Genomic DNA, 14158 nt, shown 5'->3' on the forward strand with positions numbered 1-14158 from the left:
AGTGTAATATGTCGACAATATTGCCAAATATTGTGGAGGCAGACAGAAGACGGGCAGAAATCCGCTACCACGCAGATGTTAAACTCAAGGCCTGGGGGCCAGATGCGGCCGGGGACGTGATTTTATGTGGCTCGCCGAGGCAAATCATGTGTATCAACTTCCATGATTTTTGTCAAATCTGGACCAAAACTGCAATTTTTCACATCATAAATGATGATGTTGAGATACTGCAAGCATTTTTGTGTTCCCAAACATCAACAATAGTTGGAAAAACTCTTTTTTCATTTGTACATGTGGGTAAAAATGAAGCGTGGAGAGTTTCTGTTCCCCGAATGCAAGCGAGTGCATTCAATGAATATCCATCCGTCATCTTTGCCGCTTATCCTCACTAGGGTTGTGGCAAGTGCTGGAGCCTATCCCAGCTGTCAAGGGGCAGGAGGCGGGGTACACCCTGAACTGGTTGCAGCCGCACTCACAATCACACCTAGGGGCAATTTAGAGTGTCCAATTAATGTTGCATGTTTTGGGGATGTGGGAGGAAACCGGAGTGCCCACCCGTAGAAAAGCCACGCAGGCACGGGGAGAACATGCAAACTCCACACAGGCGGGTCCGGGATCGAACCCGGGACCTCAGACCTGTGAGGCCAACGCTTTACCAAGTGATCCACCGTGCCACCCACATTTACTGCTATTGAAGTCAGAAATCCTTTCTCGTTAGGAGGGCAGGCAGTACAGTACATTCAACATTTTAGATACTATGTGTGCACCTCACATGCATATATTTTAGTATTGTATGCACAAAACATTAAAATATAAACATTTGAATATAAAAACAGTACAATTACTATTTGGTCAATCATACACAGATCATCTTTTGCGGGGTGTGATCTGGAACGTCATCCCTTAATAAACAAAGTTATTGTATGTCTGCAACTCTTCATCCTTGAGTTATTTTGACGAAAACATGCCACAGACATCTTAATACAACTGGAAACTGTTTTAAATTTTGAGGATAAGCGGTTCAGAGAATTAGCAGATGGCTGGATTGTAACAGTTTGACACCAGAATTTTACCCTTTCCTTTTCTTCTAACTCTAAATAATAACAAAGCAGTCCAGGAACATATCACATTCCACTTGAGCGGTTCTACTGTACCTGCAGCAAACGAGGTCCAGAGGAGACATTTTAGCATACTTTAATAAAGTAATTCCTTCACAAACATTACACGGACGAGCGCAATCACTAACGCGCTAATGAAATCTGCTTTCTCGTCGGGGCTTTAAAGCGAAGCATTTCGCTCGGTTACGCTCATTAATATTTACACCCCAAGATGTTTCCACCATCGCGGAAACAATCTGTCACACACAAAAAAAGGTGTGAACGTGCCGGGATGACAATTAATCACGCGCCGGAAAACGAGTAATACAGCTTCATTCTCATAAGTCATTTTTCCTTTTTTTTTTTTTTTTTACAGAGCAAAGTAGCATAAAGCTGTGAAGTTTGGCGCCGACAAACATTTGCAAATTTCAAAAGTTACTCGGCCGAACACAATAAAAGGATGACGATTCAATCTTGCATATTCCTCCTATAAAATCCAAATTTGACAACAAAAATGTTTTTTGCAACTCACAACACACAGAAGGAATCACCACAAGTAACAAATAACCCAGGGATGAAAATGACCAATTTGGAAAAACGCTGAAAGGGGGGGGGGGGGTTACCCCCTCTTTGGCCACAAATTTGGCACAATTTTTTTTTTTAATAAAACACACTGTTAAATGGTGACCTCTGGTTATTTCTAACAGTGTAAATACAGGGCAATCATATTATTTTGAAAACTTAAAATATGAGTCCAAACAACCAAAATCATTTTGCCAAGTGCCAGACATAAAAATGTAAACTGAGTAAAACTGAGTAGACTGTGTAAAATTAACATCAAAGAGGCTACTACACGTACATACGTAAATACGTACATATTTTACTTCAGAAATAAGTACACAAGTATCCATCCATCCATTTTCTTTGCCGCTTATCCTCACAAGGGGCCTATCCCAGCTGTCAACAGGCAGGAGGCGGGGTACAACCCTGACCCTGGTTGCCAGCCAATCGCAGTGCACATCCAGACAAACAGTCGCACTCACGATCACACCTAGCGGCAATTTTAGAGTGTCCAATTAATGTTGCATGATTTGGGAATGTGGGAGGAAACCGGAGTACCCGGAGGAAACCCACGCAGGCACGGGGAGAACATGCCACACAGGCGGGTCCGGGATTGAACCAGGGACCTCAAACCTTGAGGCCAATGCTATACCAGCTGATCCACCGCGCCGCCAAGTACAGAAGTAATTTGTTTACATACACATATATATATATATATATTAGCGAGAGAGAAAAATGAAATATGAAAGTGACCAATAAAATGCGTGATCTACAGGGCCAGTTCTACAGATAGGCCTAATTGTAATAACAGTTGTCAATGATATAATATTTGAGAAATTTACGTCCAACTTACCTTTGTGTCTCCTGCTTTTGGATATTTTTGGCCCCTCGCCTTCCATAATTGATCATATCGGAACACAGAGTGCACAGCACTTTGCCGGGAACGCCCACTTTTTGTATTATTTTTGCTTAGTATTTATTGTACAGTTTTCGTTGCTATCCACACAGTTGTGCCCATCTAAAACAGTTTTTCACGCCGTGGTTTTTGTCAATTTCCCCGGCACGATTTTCATCTTTTCGCTCCGAGACTTTCGCCCTACCGGCAAACGTGCAGACCGCTCGATAGCATCTGTGTACGTTATAACTACGCCGTAATAAACAGAATCCTTCTCTAAGAAATGTTAACATCGGAGTGAAAATACCGACGAAGTGCTGCCGGAAATCGGAATGTTGCCGTTATTATAAACACCAAATTTAATGCAAACATATAGCAATGTCGTTTTCCTGCGATCCCAGCTGTGACTAATTTCACGCCGGGCGTCGGCGATAGATGCTGGCGGCCGGACTTGATCACAGCCTCACCCCGCGTCAAGTCATACCCCTCCAAAAATAAATTCTACACATTTCACAACAATGACATTTTCAGCTGAAAAAATTCTGAATTCCGCGAATCCGCCTGGTAACCACAAGTTGATAGATCGCCCCCCGGGATTTTTTCATTTTTTTTTTTTTTTTACTTTGGGGTGGGGCGGCCCGTCAGGGAGACGGGCGACATTTGTCGAGCGCGGGCACCTCGTTTGCATGCGGCGTAGCGGGCAATGCATCAAAAGATGACAACTCTCCCGATTCCTCCTTAAACAAGAGCGCCGGGACTCCCGCTGGCCGCGCCTTAACTTTAATCATTCATCTAAATAACTGTTGCGCGACTCGGCCGCCGTGCTGGCGCGGCTGACATCTTTGCTCTTGATTTTCTCATTTGTAAACATATATTTGAATCAGATTGCAAACGCGTAAAAAAAAAAAATAAATAAATAAAAAATAAAACACTTGCCCTCGTCGCCTCCGTTCACCTCGTAGATGTTTGTCTGGGAATGCATTGGAGCGAAACTAAACAAGGAAGGTGTGGCGGCGTGAGTGACACGCTGAGCGACGGTGATTGATGGCCCGATGCATCCGGCGCACAAAGATAAACATTTGAGATGAATGAAAAATAGAAAGAAAGGAAGGAAGGGGGGGGGGAGCACAAGGGAGTGTGGCTGCGGAGGGGGGGGGTGGTGATCAAATCTGCATAATGACAAGTTGAGATGAAGGAGGAGGAAGAGGAGGCCTCTCAGAGATGTCACTTAGGATGGTGACAGCGGTGGTAGTCAAAATCCACACAAGCAGCAGACTTGTGCAGATTTGTTTCCAGCAGAGGTGGGAAAAGACGGCCGACGGGGCCGAACCTGACCGGACCCGACCGGACCTTTCGCTCACGCGCGTTGTACTCTGCAACTACTTTTCACGGGCGGCCGAGCTTCGGCTGGTACATATTCCGTGATTCCAAATTTGAGAAAATGTGATTATCCTTAGCTACCGACATTATTAGCATCAATTTCATATGTGAGCTCGTGGTGGCACGGTGGACCAGCTGGTAAATCGTTGGCCTCAGAGTTCTGAGGACCGGGGTTCAAAACGTGGAGTTTGCATGTTCTCCCCGTGCCTGCGTGGGTTTCCTCCGGCTACTCCGGTTTCCTACCACATCCCAAAAAACGTGCAAAATTAATTGGACACTCTAAATTGACCATAGGTGTGATTGTGACTGCGGCTGTTTGTCTCGATGTGCCCTGCGACTGGCTGGCAACCGGTTCAGGGTGTACCCTGCCTCCTGCCCGTTGACAACCGAGATAGGCTCCGGCACTCCTGCAACCCTTGTGAGGATAAGCGGCTAAGAAAATGGATGGATGGATGAACAGACAATTCAGTCTTAACCTTACATGTATGTTTTTAGAATGTGGAAGGACAAAATATGACAATGAAACGAAGAAATCTGATACGATTGTGGCCGGCTCAAATTCACCCGCCATTCCATTTCCCGAGCCGCTTATCCTCACAAGGGTCAGCTAAATTCAGGCAAAAGGCGGACTGCAAACTAAACTGGTCACCAGTGACAGGGCACATACTGCACCAACACCATCACTGAGCAGGAATCGATCCCACGCTGCCTGCATCAAAGTCAGGCGTGTGCACCACTCCACAATCAGTGACTCCTTGGCTTGCGACCACTTCAGGGTGTACCCCGCCTCCTGCGCGTTGACAGCCGGGATAGGCTCCGGCACTCCCCGCGACCCTCGTGAGGATAAGCGGCAAAGAAAACGGATGGATGGATGTGAGCTTTGGACTCTGGGCTGCGTGACAACAAGTAAGCGCGTTGCCATGGGATGGGCTCAGATGCCCGAGAAAAGACGACACTAAGTCATTTTAAGGTGGAAAAAAAAATTCCAGAAAAATAATAATACGATGCGACATTTTGTCTTGGACACGTTGTGAAGAGTGTTTGACAAAAAAAATACAAAACGTCTGCTCTAAGAAGTAGCCAGCAGAGGGCCCCCTTGACTCAGTCCCAGCAAGTTTTCTGGCTAAAGAAGTGGCGATCCAGTTAGACATCGCGGGTCGGCCCGCCCCCACTGGAAGCCGATTGTTCGTCGTTAATTGAAGAAAAGTAAGGGGGGGGGGTGTAGAACTCCATTAAAAGATAATGGCACACGGGGAGCACGGTGACATTTTGCTTTTCATTCTCAACACAAGCACACAAACAACAAAGAATAACCCGAGTCTTTGAGGGCAAAGCAACCATGCGCCTCTATTACTGTTACCTCCGTCCAGGAGCGTTGCACCGCCGCTTGTTTATTAGCAGGACAAAAAAAAAAGATTTCCACAAAAAGTTGGTCGAATACGACAATTTGGAAAGCAATTACATTTTGATGCTCATCAAAAGCAGATAAAATGGAACTCTTAGGGCCGAGGTCACATTTTGCTTTCTTAAAGTGAACAACCGATGTAATGTAAATACCTTACAGCAATGGAATAAACAAGCCGTGTCATATTTATATATTATTATTTATCATTATCATATGTTTTTGGAAAGTTTCCATTTTCTTAAAGCAGCTCCACAGTTGGGAACGAAACATCTGATGGCTAGCGCTAGCAGCTAAAATTAGCAAACAACTAAAATGTTTTGACACGAAATTAAAAACACGAGCAAGCAATTCAAATGTCAGAACTTCTTATCATATTTTTCCTGAAGGTTTTGTTCAGTTTTGAAACTGTCTGGACTTCATTTTGACGACTTTGGTTTTGACCTGTGTGTGTTTGCTAGCAAGTGGCTAGATGGCTGTAGCAGTCAACGCTAGCTGTCTAGTGTTTGGTTTTCATAGTTTCTTCAGACACTTCTAATGCATATTTTGGTCAGTTTCTGAATTGTATTTTTTACATTTTCAATAAGTACCGGTAACATGTGTAGCAGTGAGCGGGTGGTGTTCGTAAGTAATATTAGCAGCCAATTCCCTTTTTGGATTTCATGAATTGAGACGTTTTTTTCCCTTAGACATTTTGTTTGACTTTTTCTTAATTGCAGATCATATTCAATAAAGAAAGAGAATGCATAATTGCAACGAGCCAGTCAGCAGTTAACCAACTAAAAAGTCATTATAGAAGCTAATGTTAGCATTCAACTTCCAAAATTGTAAGTTGCACTCAATAATAAGAGATGATGTGTACAGCAGCTGGCCAGTCACGGCTAGCGCTGGCGGTTAGCATTGGCATATCAATGCCACTTTCTCTTTGATTACTTTTGTTCCATATTTATCGTGAAAATGTCCGCTTCCCAATTTATACGTGATTCTCACTAACAAGGGACGAAAAAAATCCCGTTACGAATCTCGATCAATTTGCCGAGTTTCGGTGGGGAAAAACATAAAAAAAACTTCACAGTGAAAGGTCGTAACAAAGGCAGCTAATAAATGGCGAGGCTTCCGCAACTGTGTGTGGACCCACAATGTAGGCTACGGCAGCGCCTTTCACACGCCTTTGCCGGCGTATAAATCACCCGGCTTCAAGGGCACAGCGTTGGGACCCCTAACTGGGACCCTTCAAATGCACCATCTGGATGAGCAGAGTGCTGACCAAAGGCTTTGCACTCATTCTGTAGCTCAGGACGAGCTGCCAGATGCACGCTGGATTTATACTCGCCCCTTCCTGAGGGTCACACTTAGTGGAACCTTTTCCCTATCGGGGGATATTTTGGTTTATACAAAGTCCTCTAAGGGTCATTCTAAAGGTATGAAAAGGTTGAAACAAGAATGGGAATAATAATCGTAATTCACTGTCATATAGCAGTTAGTGTATATAGTAAGTAGTATTGATTTATATAGTGCTTTTGTTAATACACAAAAATGCTAACAAAACACAACACAAATCATCCATCCATTTTCTTTGCTGCTTATCCTCACCAGGGTCGAGAGTAGTGCTGGAGTCTATCCCAGTTGTGAACGGGCAGGAGGAAGGGCTCACCCTGAACTGGTCGCCAGCCAGTCGCAGGGCACAAAGAGCACAAACAGTCGCACTCACAATCACACCTTGGGGCAATTTCGAGTGTCCAATCAACGTTGCGTGTTTTAGGGAAGTGGGAGGAAACCGGAGTGCCCGGAGAAAAACCCACCCAGGCACGGGGAGAACACGCAAACTCCACACAGGCGGGGCCGGGATTTAACCTGGGACCTCAGAGCTGTGAGGTCAATGCTTTAGCAGGTGACTGTGCCGCCTTTGCGGCATTGTCCAAGCGGCTTATCCTCACAAGGGTTGCGGAAAGCTGGAGCCTATCTGACCTAGCTTCAGGCAAAACAAAAGGCTAGACTACACCCTGAACTGGTCGCCAGTCAGTGGCAGAGCAGATATCGACACCATCGCCGAGGGGGAATCGATCCCACGCTGCCTGCACCAAAGGCAGGCGTGTGTACCACTACACCATCAGTGACTCCCATACAACCTCATGTCTTAACATAATCTTCGTTATTGAGGCGGGTCCGGGATTGAACCCACGACCTCAGGACTGTGAGGCCAACGCTTTCCAGCTGCCCCACCGTGCCGCCGCAAATAGTAAAACGACTTGCGGCTTTCTCGTCTTAGCCACTTATACGTGCTACATTATAAATCGTATACTTAAAGCACTTTCAAATTATTGTTATGGAATATTATATGAAATTTTTTTTACATTTCTGCAAAAAGAGATACACTTTGCGTAGTACGTGACTTTGGGTCTTTCTTGAGTTAATATTTAAAAAATGCTACAAAAACTGCACAATAAATTGTTCAAAACAATATTAATATACAAAACTAAACAACCAAAGAGTAATGGACTGTAATTATATATACAGTAAATAAAAAGATGATGCCTTAAGCCCGTAACTACTACTGTCGAGAAAGATTTCTGGACGGATTTTTGTCTCAAAAAAAAAAAAAAAAAAGGCTACTCTGAGGTTGTTGTTGTTTCAAGAATTACATGACGGGGGGGATTAAATACTCCCCGTGGGGTCGCCCGCCGCCGGACTCGCGGATATCGACAGGGAGGGAAGTGTCACTCGTAACGAAGAGGAGAGACTTGAGCCCGACTTCATACGTACACTCCGGAGAGCTGCCATCAAAGCAAACATAAACAGCGGCCAATGAGACAAGACACAATAGAAGCAGTGTGCTTACCTGGGAGAAGGTCGTCCAGCCGGATGGCCCGGACCTCTCGCATGTCTGCGGACTCTTCCATCAGCTTCAAAACATGACAAAGGATAAAAATGGTCCTATTTTTCCTCCCCCCCCCCAACCCCCACCAGACAAAACCGTCATTTTTCTCTCAAAGTGCACAACAACAACAATCGAAACCCCCGAGCGAACAATCAACAAGAGTGATGAATTTTCAGTCTTTAAAGCCTCGGTAAGAACTCTTTGCAAAATAAATCGGTGCGATTCCACGGAGGTACTGTGTATCGTTGGGTGAACTGTATGATTTTTAACTAAATGACACAAAGCCAAGAGAAATGACTCGTGGATGATTCTCCAAATTTACTTTTCCCTGAAATCTTCTTCTTTTCTTCTTCCTTTCGGCTTGTCCCGTTAGCGTGTCATCTTTTTCCACCTCAGCCTATCTCGTCCATGTTTCTCTCTTGACACTGACTGTCCTCATGTCCTCCCTCACCACATCCATCAACCTTTTCTTTGGTCTTCCTCTCTCTCGCTCTTTTGCCTGGCAACTCCATCCTCAGCCCCCCTTCTGGACATGTCCAAACCATCCAAGTCTGCTCTCTCTAACCTTGTCTCCAACACATCCAACTTTGGTTATCCCTCTAATGAGCTCCTTTCTAACCCTATCCAACCTGTTCACTCCGAGCGAGAACCTCAAAATCTCAATTTTTGCCACCTCCAGGTCTACTTCCTGTTGTCTGTTCAGCGCCACCGTCTCTAGTCCGTCCATCATGGCCGGCCTCGCCACTGTTTTATAAACTTTGCCCTTCATCCTAGCAGAGACTCTTCTGTCCAGAGACCTTCCGCCAACTGTTCCACCCCACTTGGACCCGTTTCTTCACTTCCTTACCACACTCACCGTTGCTCTGTATTGTATAGTTAGTAGTTAGTGCTGCCATCAGGAGAAAAATCTAAAAAAAATTTGATACGAGTGACCTTCAGACCCCCACCACTCGTTGATGACAGTGAACTTCACAAAATTCCAGCCACCGGCAATTCACATTTGCTTCCTTGAAGAAAAACAACAATATCAGTTGGTGGCGGTAATGCTGAGCTGGCAACCACCAATAAAACCCACAGCAGAAGAAGAACGAGGACGTAAATCACATTAGGAACAGTCGTGTTTTGTGATCGAATTTTCCATGTTTGCAGATTATCCATCCATCCGAGTCTTCACTGGAGTATCCAAGACATGGTCACAAGCCCAATAAATGATATGACCACAAAGTCCACCAAAGGCAGGCACGTCTACAACTACACCATCAGTGACTCCCATAAAACCGTATGACTTAACGTAATCTTTGTTATGGGCAATCCACGTTGGGCGACGACATCCAGTCGGAAGCTCCCCTTCCCTACGAGAAAGCTGACATTTCCTACCAGAGGTGACATCCGACATTCCAAGAGTCCACTCGTTCCTAGGGTCGTACGGCCGAAACAGGGGGGACAGGTTCAATCACCCAGCTTTTTGAGGACCCGACCCGGGCCCCTCTCAAAAGGTGTTGAGCCCATGGGAATGATGACCCATGTTGCCTCTTTGAGCCGTGCCCGGCCGGGCCTCACGACTGCAGGACCAGCTACCAGGTGCTCCACCTCCAGGTCTGGGTCCAGAAGGGGGAGTTGGTTACCCGCATTCAAGCGAGGGAAAATGAGAGACAATATTCGTGTTAATCTAGACGGGTTTTGAGCCATGCTTTGTCCGGTTCGTCATTCAGGACCTGTTTGCCATGACTGACCCTATTAGGGACGTAAAGTCCCAGACAACAAAGACAAAAGGAACACAGCCACATTCAAAAGGAACATTTACAGGTTTTTAAAAATTGAGTATTTGAGCAAAAAAAGCAATGCACCGTGAACAACAAGAAACTACATTATTTTCTCTTTAGTTATTAAACAAACATAAATGAATACAAAAATAAATAAGCCCAAAGCAAATAGTTTCAGTGACAGAGGCCTGGGGTGAAAAAAGTTTTAGTTAATATTAATCGACGAAATTCTCCAGAGAAAACTAAAAATAAGAATAAGCATATCCTGACTCTGGATGTGGACTTGGCAGCGTTAAAGGATGGCGAAGACCCGGGCCGGTGACTGATAGTCCAGCGAGCGCCGTGGTTCAATTATTGTGGGGGACAGCTCTCCTCTGTCCCGAGGCTGGACGCCGGATGCGGGAATAGCTTCAGTAAATACACTCCGAGTAAACACACACTTTCTCAACATGATGTCCCCGGTCAAACGACGGCAACGCTGATATATCAAGAAATGTCTCAAAGAAACACACCAGAAAATTGGATATTGGCACCGTCGTTTTCGACCCTGCGGAGGCAAAATGCTCACCGAGGCATCCGAGTCCTCAGAAGAGCCCCGTGAAAGAAAAAATTAAAAAGCAAAAAAAAAAAAAAAAGGAGAGCGTACTGATGAAAAGCTCAAGCAGGTTCATAAAAATAAAGGTGAAACACAAAGAGAAATGAATAGTGACCCGCGAAAGTCAAGTCCGGCTTGTGTTTTGGTTATCAAAGATCGATATTAGACAGGGCCGACTGACATTAGCCCAGGCAATTGTCTGAGGCCGTGAGATTTCCAAGGGACCCTAAATATCTCATAAAAACAGATTAATAACGTTTTCTTGAATTTGATGCCGTTCTTATTAGTTTAGCCTGAATTCCCACAATTGAAAAAAAACAAATGGGTTATTCTAACTTGACTGTTTGGGGTGCTTCCTCCTCCTTCCTTCCCTGTTCTCTTTTTTTTTTTTACATGTGGAGACTTGATTTAATCAATAATGAGAAGAAAACAAAGTTGTTGGTGCATTGTGGGGAAAATAATGCCGTCATCCACTGATGGTTGAATATCAATATTCAAAATGAGTCCAAGGATGTGCGAGGCCGCACGAATGCGTTTGTCTTCGGCCCCCCGATGACTAACTAGACACTCAAAAGTAGCCGCTATGATGTCGTCCCATTGGTTGGCACACTCTGGACCGGCGTTAATTTGTCATTTGCTCGGGTCGGTGTTGACTAGCAGTTGAAGACTATAATGCAGTGTTGTAAGAACCGAGACCGGTTTTGGGGCCGCAGTTTGAAGGTCTTGGACTTGATTCCGAAAAGTCTTGGTCTTGCCTTGGTCTAAGATGGTCTGGACTCCGGAAACCAGCACTGATCTACCATGATGTACCTTTTTTTTTTTTTTTTTTTAAACAACCCTATCCACCTGTATACGACTATACAATCTGATTTTCTTTTTAATCTATACCTAAATATAATGCCCTCTATGGACTTTTTGAAAATATTTTTGGAATACTTTCTACGGAAGCGTATTGCTGCAACACCCCCCCCCCCCCCAAAAAAAGTTGCTATCACGTTATAACGTGATGTTTCTTGTTATAATGTGGATGTTATAACATATGTTTCACGTTATGTGGTTAATTACACATTATAATGTGAATCATGTCATGTTATAACATGAAAAGCTTCACATTATAACATAATTTATTTCATGTTATAATGTGTAACTTTCACGTTATAACATGATATGCTCTACGTTATAAAATTGTTCGTTTCACATTATAACGTAGAAAATAAATAGATAAATTTCAACCTCTTCACCCCGCCCAACCAAAAAGCTATTACTTCCAGATCGACCTCGTTCTACATGCTCTTGCTCCATCCGTAAGAGGCAGTCTTCGGGTACACCACGACTCCGTAAAAAGCTCACCAAATCCATGTTTTGTGCAACACTCAATGAGAGTCCACTTCAAGCTGTGTCTTCCTGTATGCCACCTTGGAAGGACGTGAGTGACCACGATGTCGCAACAAGTTGACGCCAACTTTTCAGGTTATAACTCAGAACTTATTAGGTTTTACCGCGATGTTTCATGTTATAATGCGATAAATTACATGTTGTAACGTGGTTCATTTCATGTTATATGAAACGTTTCATGTGACAATGTACAATGAATCATGCTATGACATGAAATGATTCACGTTATAACGTGTATTTAACCCCATTATAACGTGAAACATATCACGTTATAACGTGATAGTGATGGGGTTTTTTTTTGTTTTTTTTTGGGGGTGTGGCAGCAATACGCCTCGGTAACATTGCACATTACACATGAAAAATTACAGGAGTTTTGCCTCGGTCTATCTGTGAGCTCAACAGCAACATGCTGCACACATACTATGCGATCCCATGTGCACACGCACTCAGAGTGACGCGCTAAAGACGCTGGCGGGCGTCCAGAGCAGATGGCCGGGATGTGTACGAGAAGATGGCGAGCGGGAGGGTCGGCGTTACGCTGAAGAGCGTCAATCTGTCATTCCTAACAAGCTGGGAGACCGGGAGACCGGGAGCCAGGGCAGGTCAACGAGACAGGACACACACACACACACACACATTCCAACTGTGACATTTCTGCTAATTAGAACACAAATTAATGATCCAAACAGGGGCGGAAGGCGCGTTCCAGTCAACATTTAGCATGTACATCTGCATTTTTCCCTACTTCTCCGTTGTCATCCCGTCCTCATAGTTTAGACGCTGCTGTACAGACACCGGCTGCTGTTTATTGATGCATAAACCTAAAAATTACAACGCAGCAGAACCTCCAAACCTGGTTGACGAATTCAACAGCAAAAAAGTCTGGAGGAAAACAGGAACGTGCTCAAAATGTCTCCATGTTAAGACCTTTATGAACTGTTTTAGCTCCACGTTGACCGATTGCTACGTCGAAAGTCACAACTGCAAGAATCATCACTCCTCCGTTTTTTTTCAATTGTTGTGGGACACGTCGGCCCATAATGCATTGGTGCGGGGGTGACTTTGAGGGTTCGGGAAACAAGGACAAGAGGCCTAAATAGTAAAGGATGCTTGCATATTTTCTTCGTTTTATGAGTATCCCAAAAGCATCCATTTATTTTGTCCAGCTGTGGACCAGCACTCAAACGTGTTCAAAGAGTTTCTTCAGGAAAGACAGCCGACCAAATGATAATGCAGAAAACAAGGCCGCAAATTGCGAGAAAACATTAACAGTCCTTGCTTAAAATACGGGTACGTCTCAATAAAATGGAACGTGTTTATTCAAATTTATTTGGGTGACATACCTAAATAAGTTGCGCAACAGAACCCCGCCGATGACTTAATTGTTATTATTTTCAAATTTGTTGTGGAGCTGTGTGAGGTTTCGATCTATAACTCGATTGCACTTTCCAGCTAATAAATCGGGCTTCTGTTGCACAGTTTATTCATGTATGTAATCTCAATAAATTAGAATAAACATTCAAATATATTGAGATGCAGTGATACAGTAGTGAGTTTATTCGGCACACTCGGAAGACATCATGTTTTTCTCCTTCGAAATGACGACAAGTCATTCCTGCCTTTGAAAACACACAAAAAAAAACCCCTAAAAAAAGCACTCCATGGTAGAGCCATCCATTTTCTTAGCCACTTATCCTCACAAGGGTCACGGGACATGCTGGAGCCTGTCCCAGCTGTCAACGGGCAAGAGGCGGGCTACACCCTGAACTGGTCGCCAGGCAATCGCAGGGCACATGGAGACAAAAAAGCCTCACTCACAATCACACCTAGGGGCAATTTAGATTGTCCAATTAATATTGCATGTTTTTGCAACATGCAGACTCCACACAGGCAGGACCGGGATTGAACCCGGGACCTCAGAACTGTGAGGCCAACGCTTTCCAGCTGTTCCACCGTGCCGCCTTCCAGGGTGCAAAGGTGCTTTAAGATACGAGTCAAATTTTTTGGAGACGTTAGCTGTCGTTCGGCCTTTTTATTGTTTTAACTTGCCAGCAAAAATTGACACATGCGACCTGTATGTTGGCAGTTCCCGCGACCCTTGTGAGGATGGGCAGCTAAAGAAATGGATGAATGGATGGAAACGCTGGCAGTGAACTCAACTCATTTGCCAACAAGCAGCAAGCAACGATTCT

The 14158-nt window shown here is 44.4% G+C and overlaps 1 protein-coding gene across 5 annotated transcripts in view; it reads right to left on the minus strand.

Moving 5' to 3' along the window:
• The window catches only part of LOC133507956 (neurexophilin-4), a 96236-nt gene that overhangs the window by 10546 nt on the left and 71532 nt on the right, over positions 1-14158 (minus strand). The window contains exon 1 of one of the 5 annotated variants that reach the window (XM_061833574.1): positions 8175-8279. The exons of the other annotated variants lie outside the window; for them this stretch is intronic. The gene's annotated coding sequence lies outside the window, so the exon portion shown is untranslated. Of the gene's footprint in view, positions 1-8174; positions 8280-14158 lie in introns of those variants that run through there. 5 annotated transcript variants of the gene reach the window in all.

The sequence above is a fragment of the Syngnathoides biaculeatus genome, chromosome 10 (assembly GCF_019802595.1).
Source record: "Syngnathoides biaculeatus isolate LvHL_M chromosome 10, ASM1980259v1, whole genome shotgun sequence".
NCBI classification, from domain to species: Eukaryota; Metazoa; Chordata; class Actinopteri; order Syngnathiformes; family Syngnathidae; genus Syngnathoides; species Syngnathoides biaculeatus.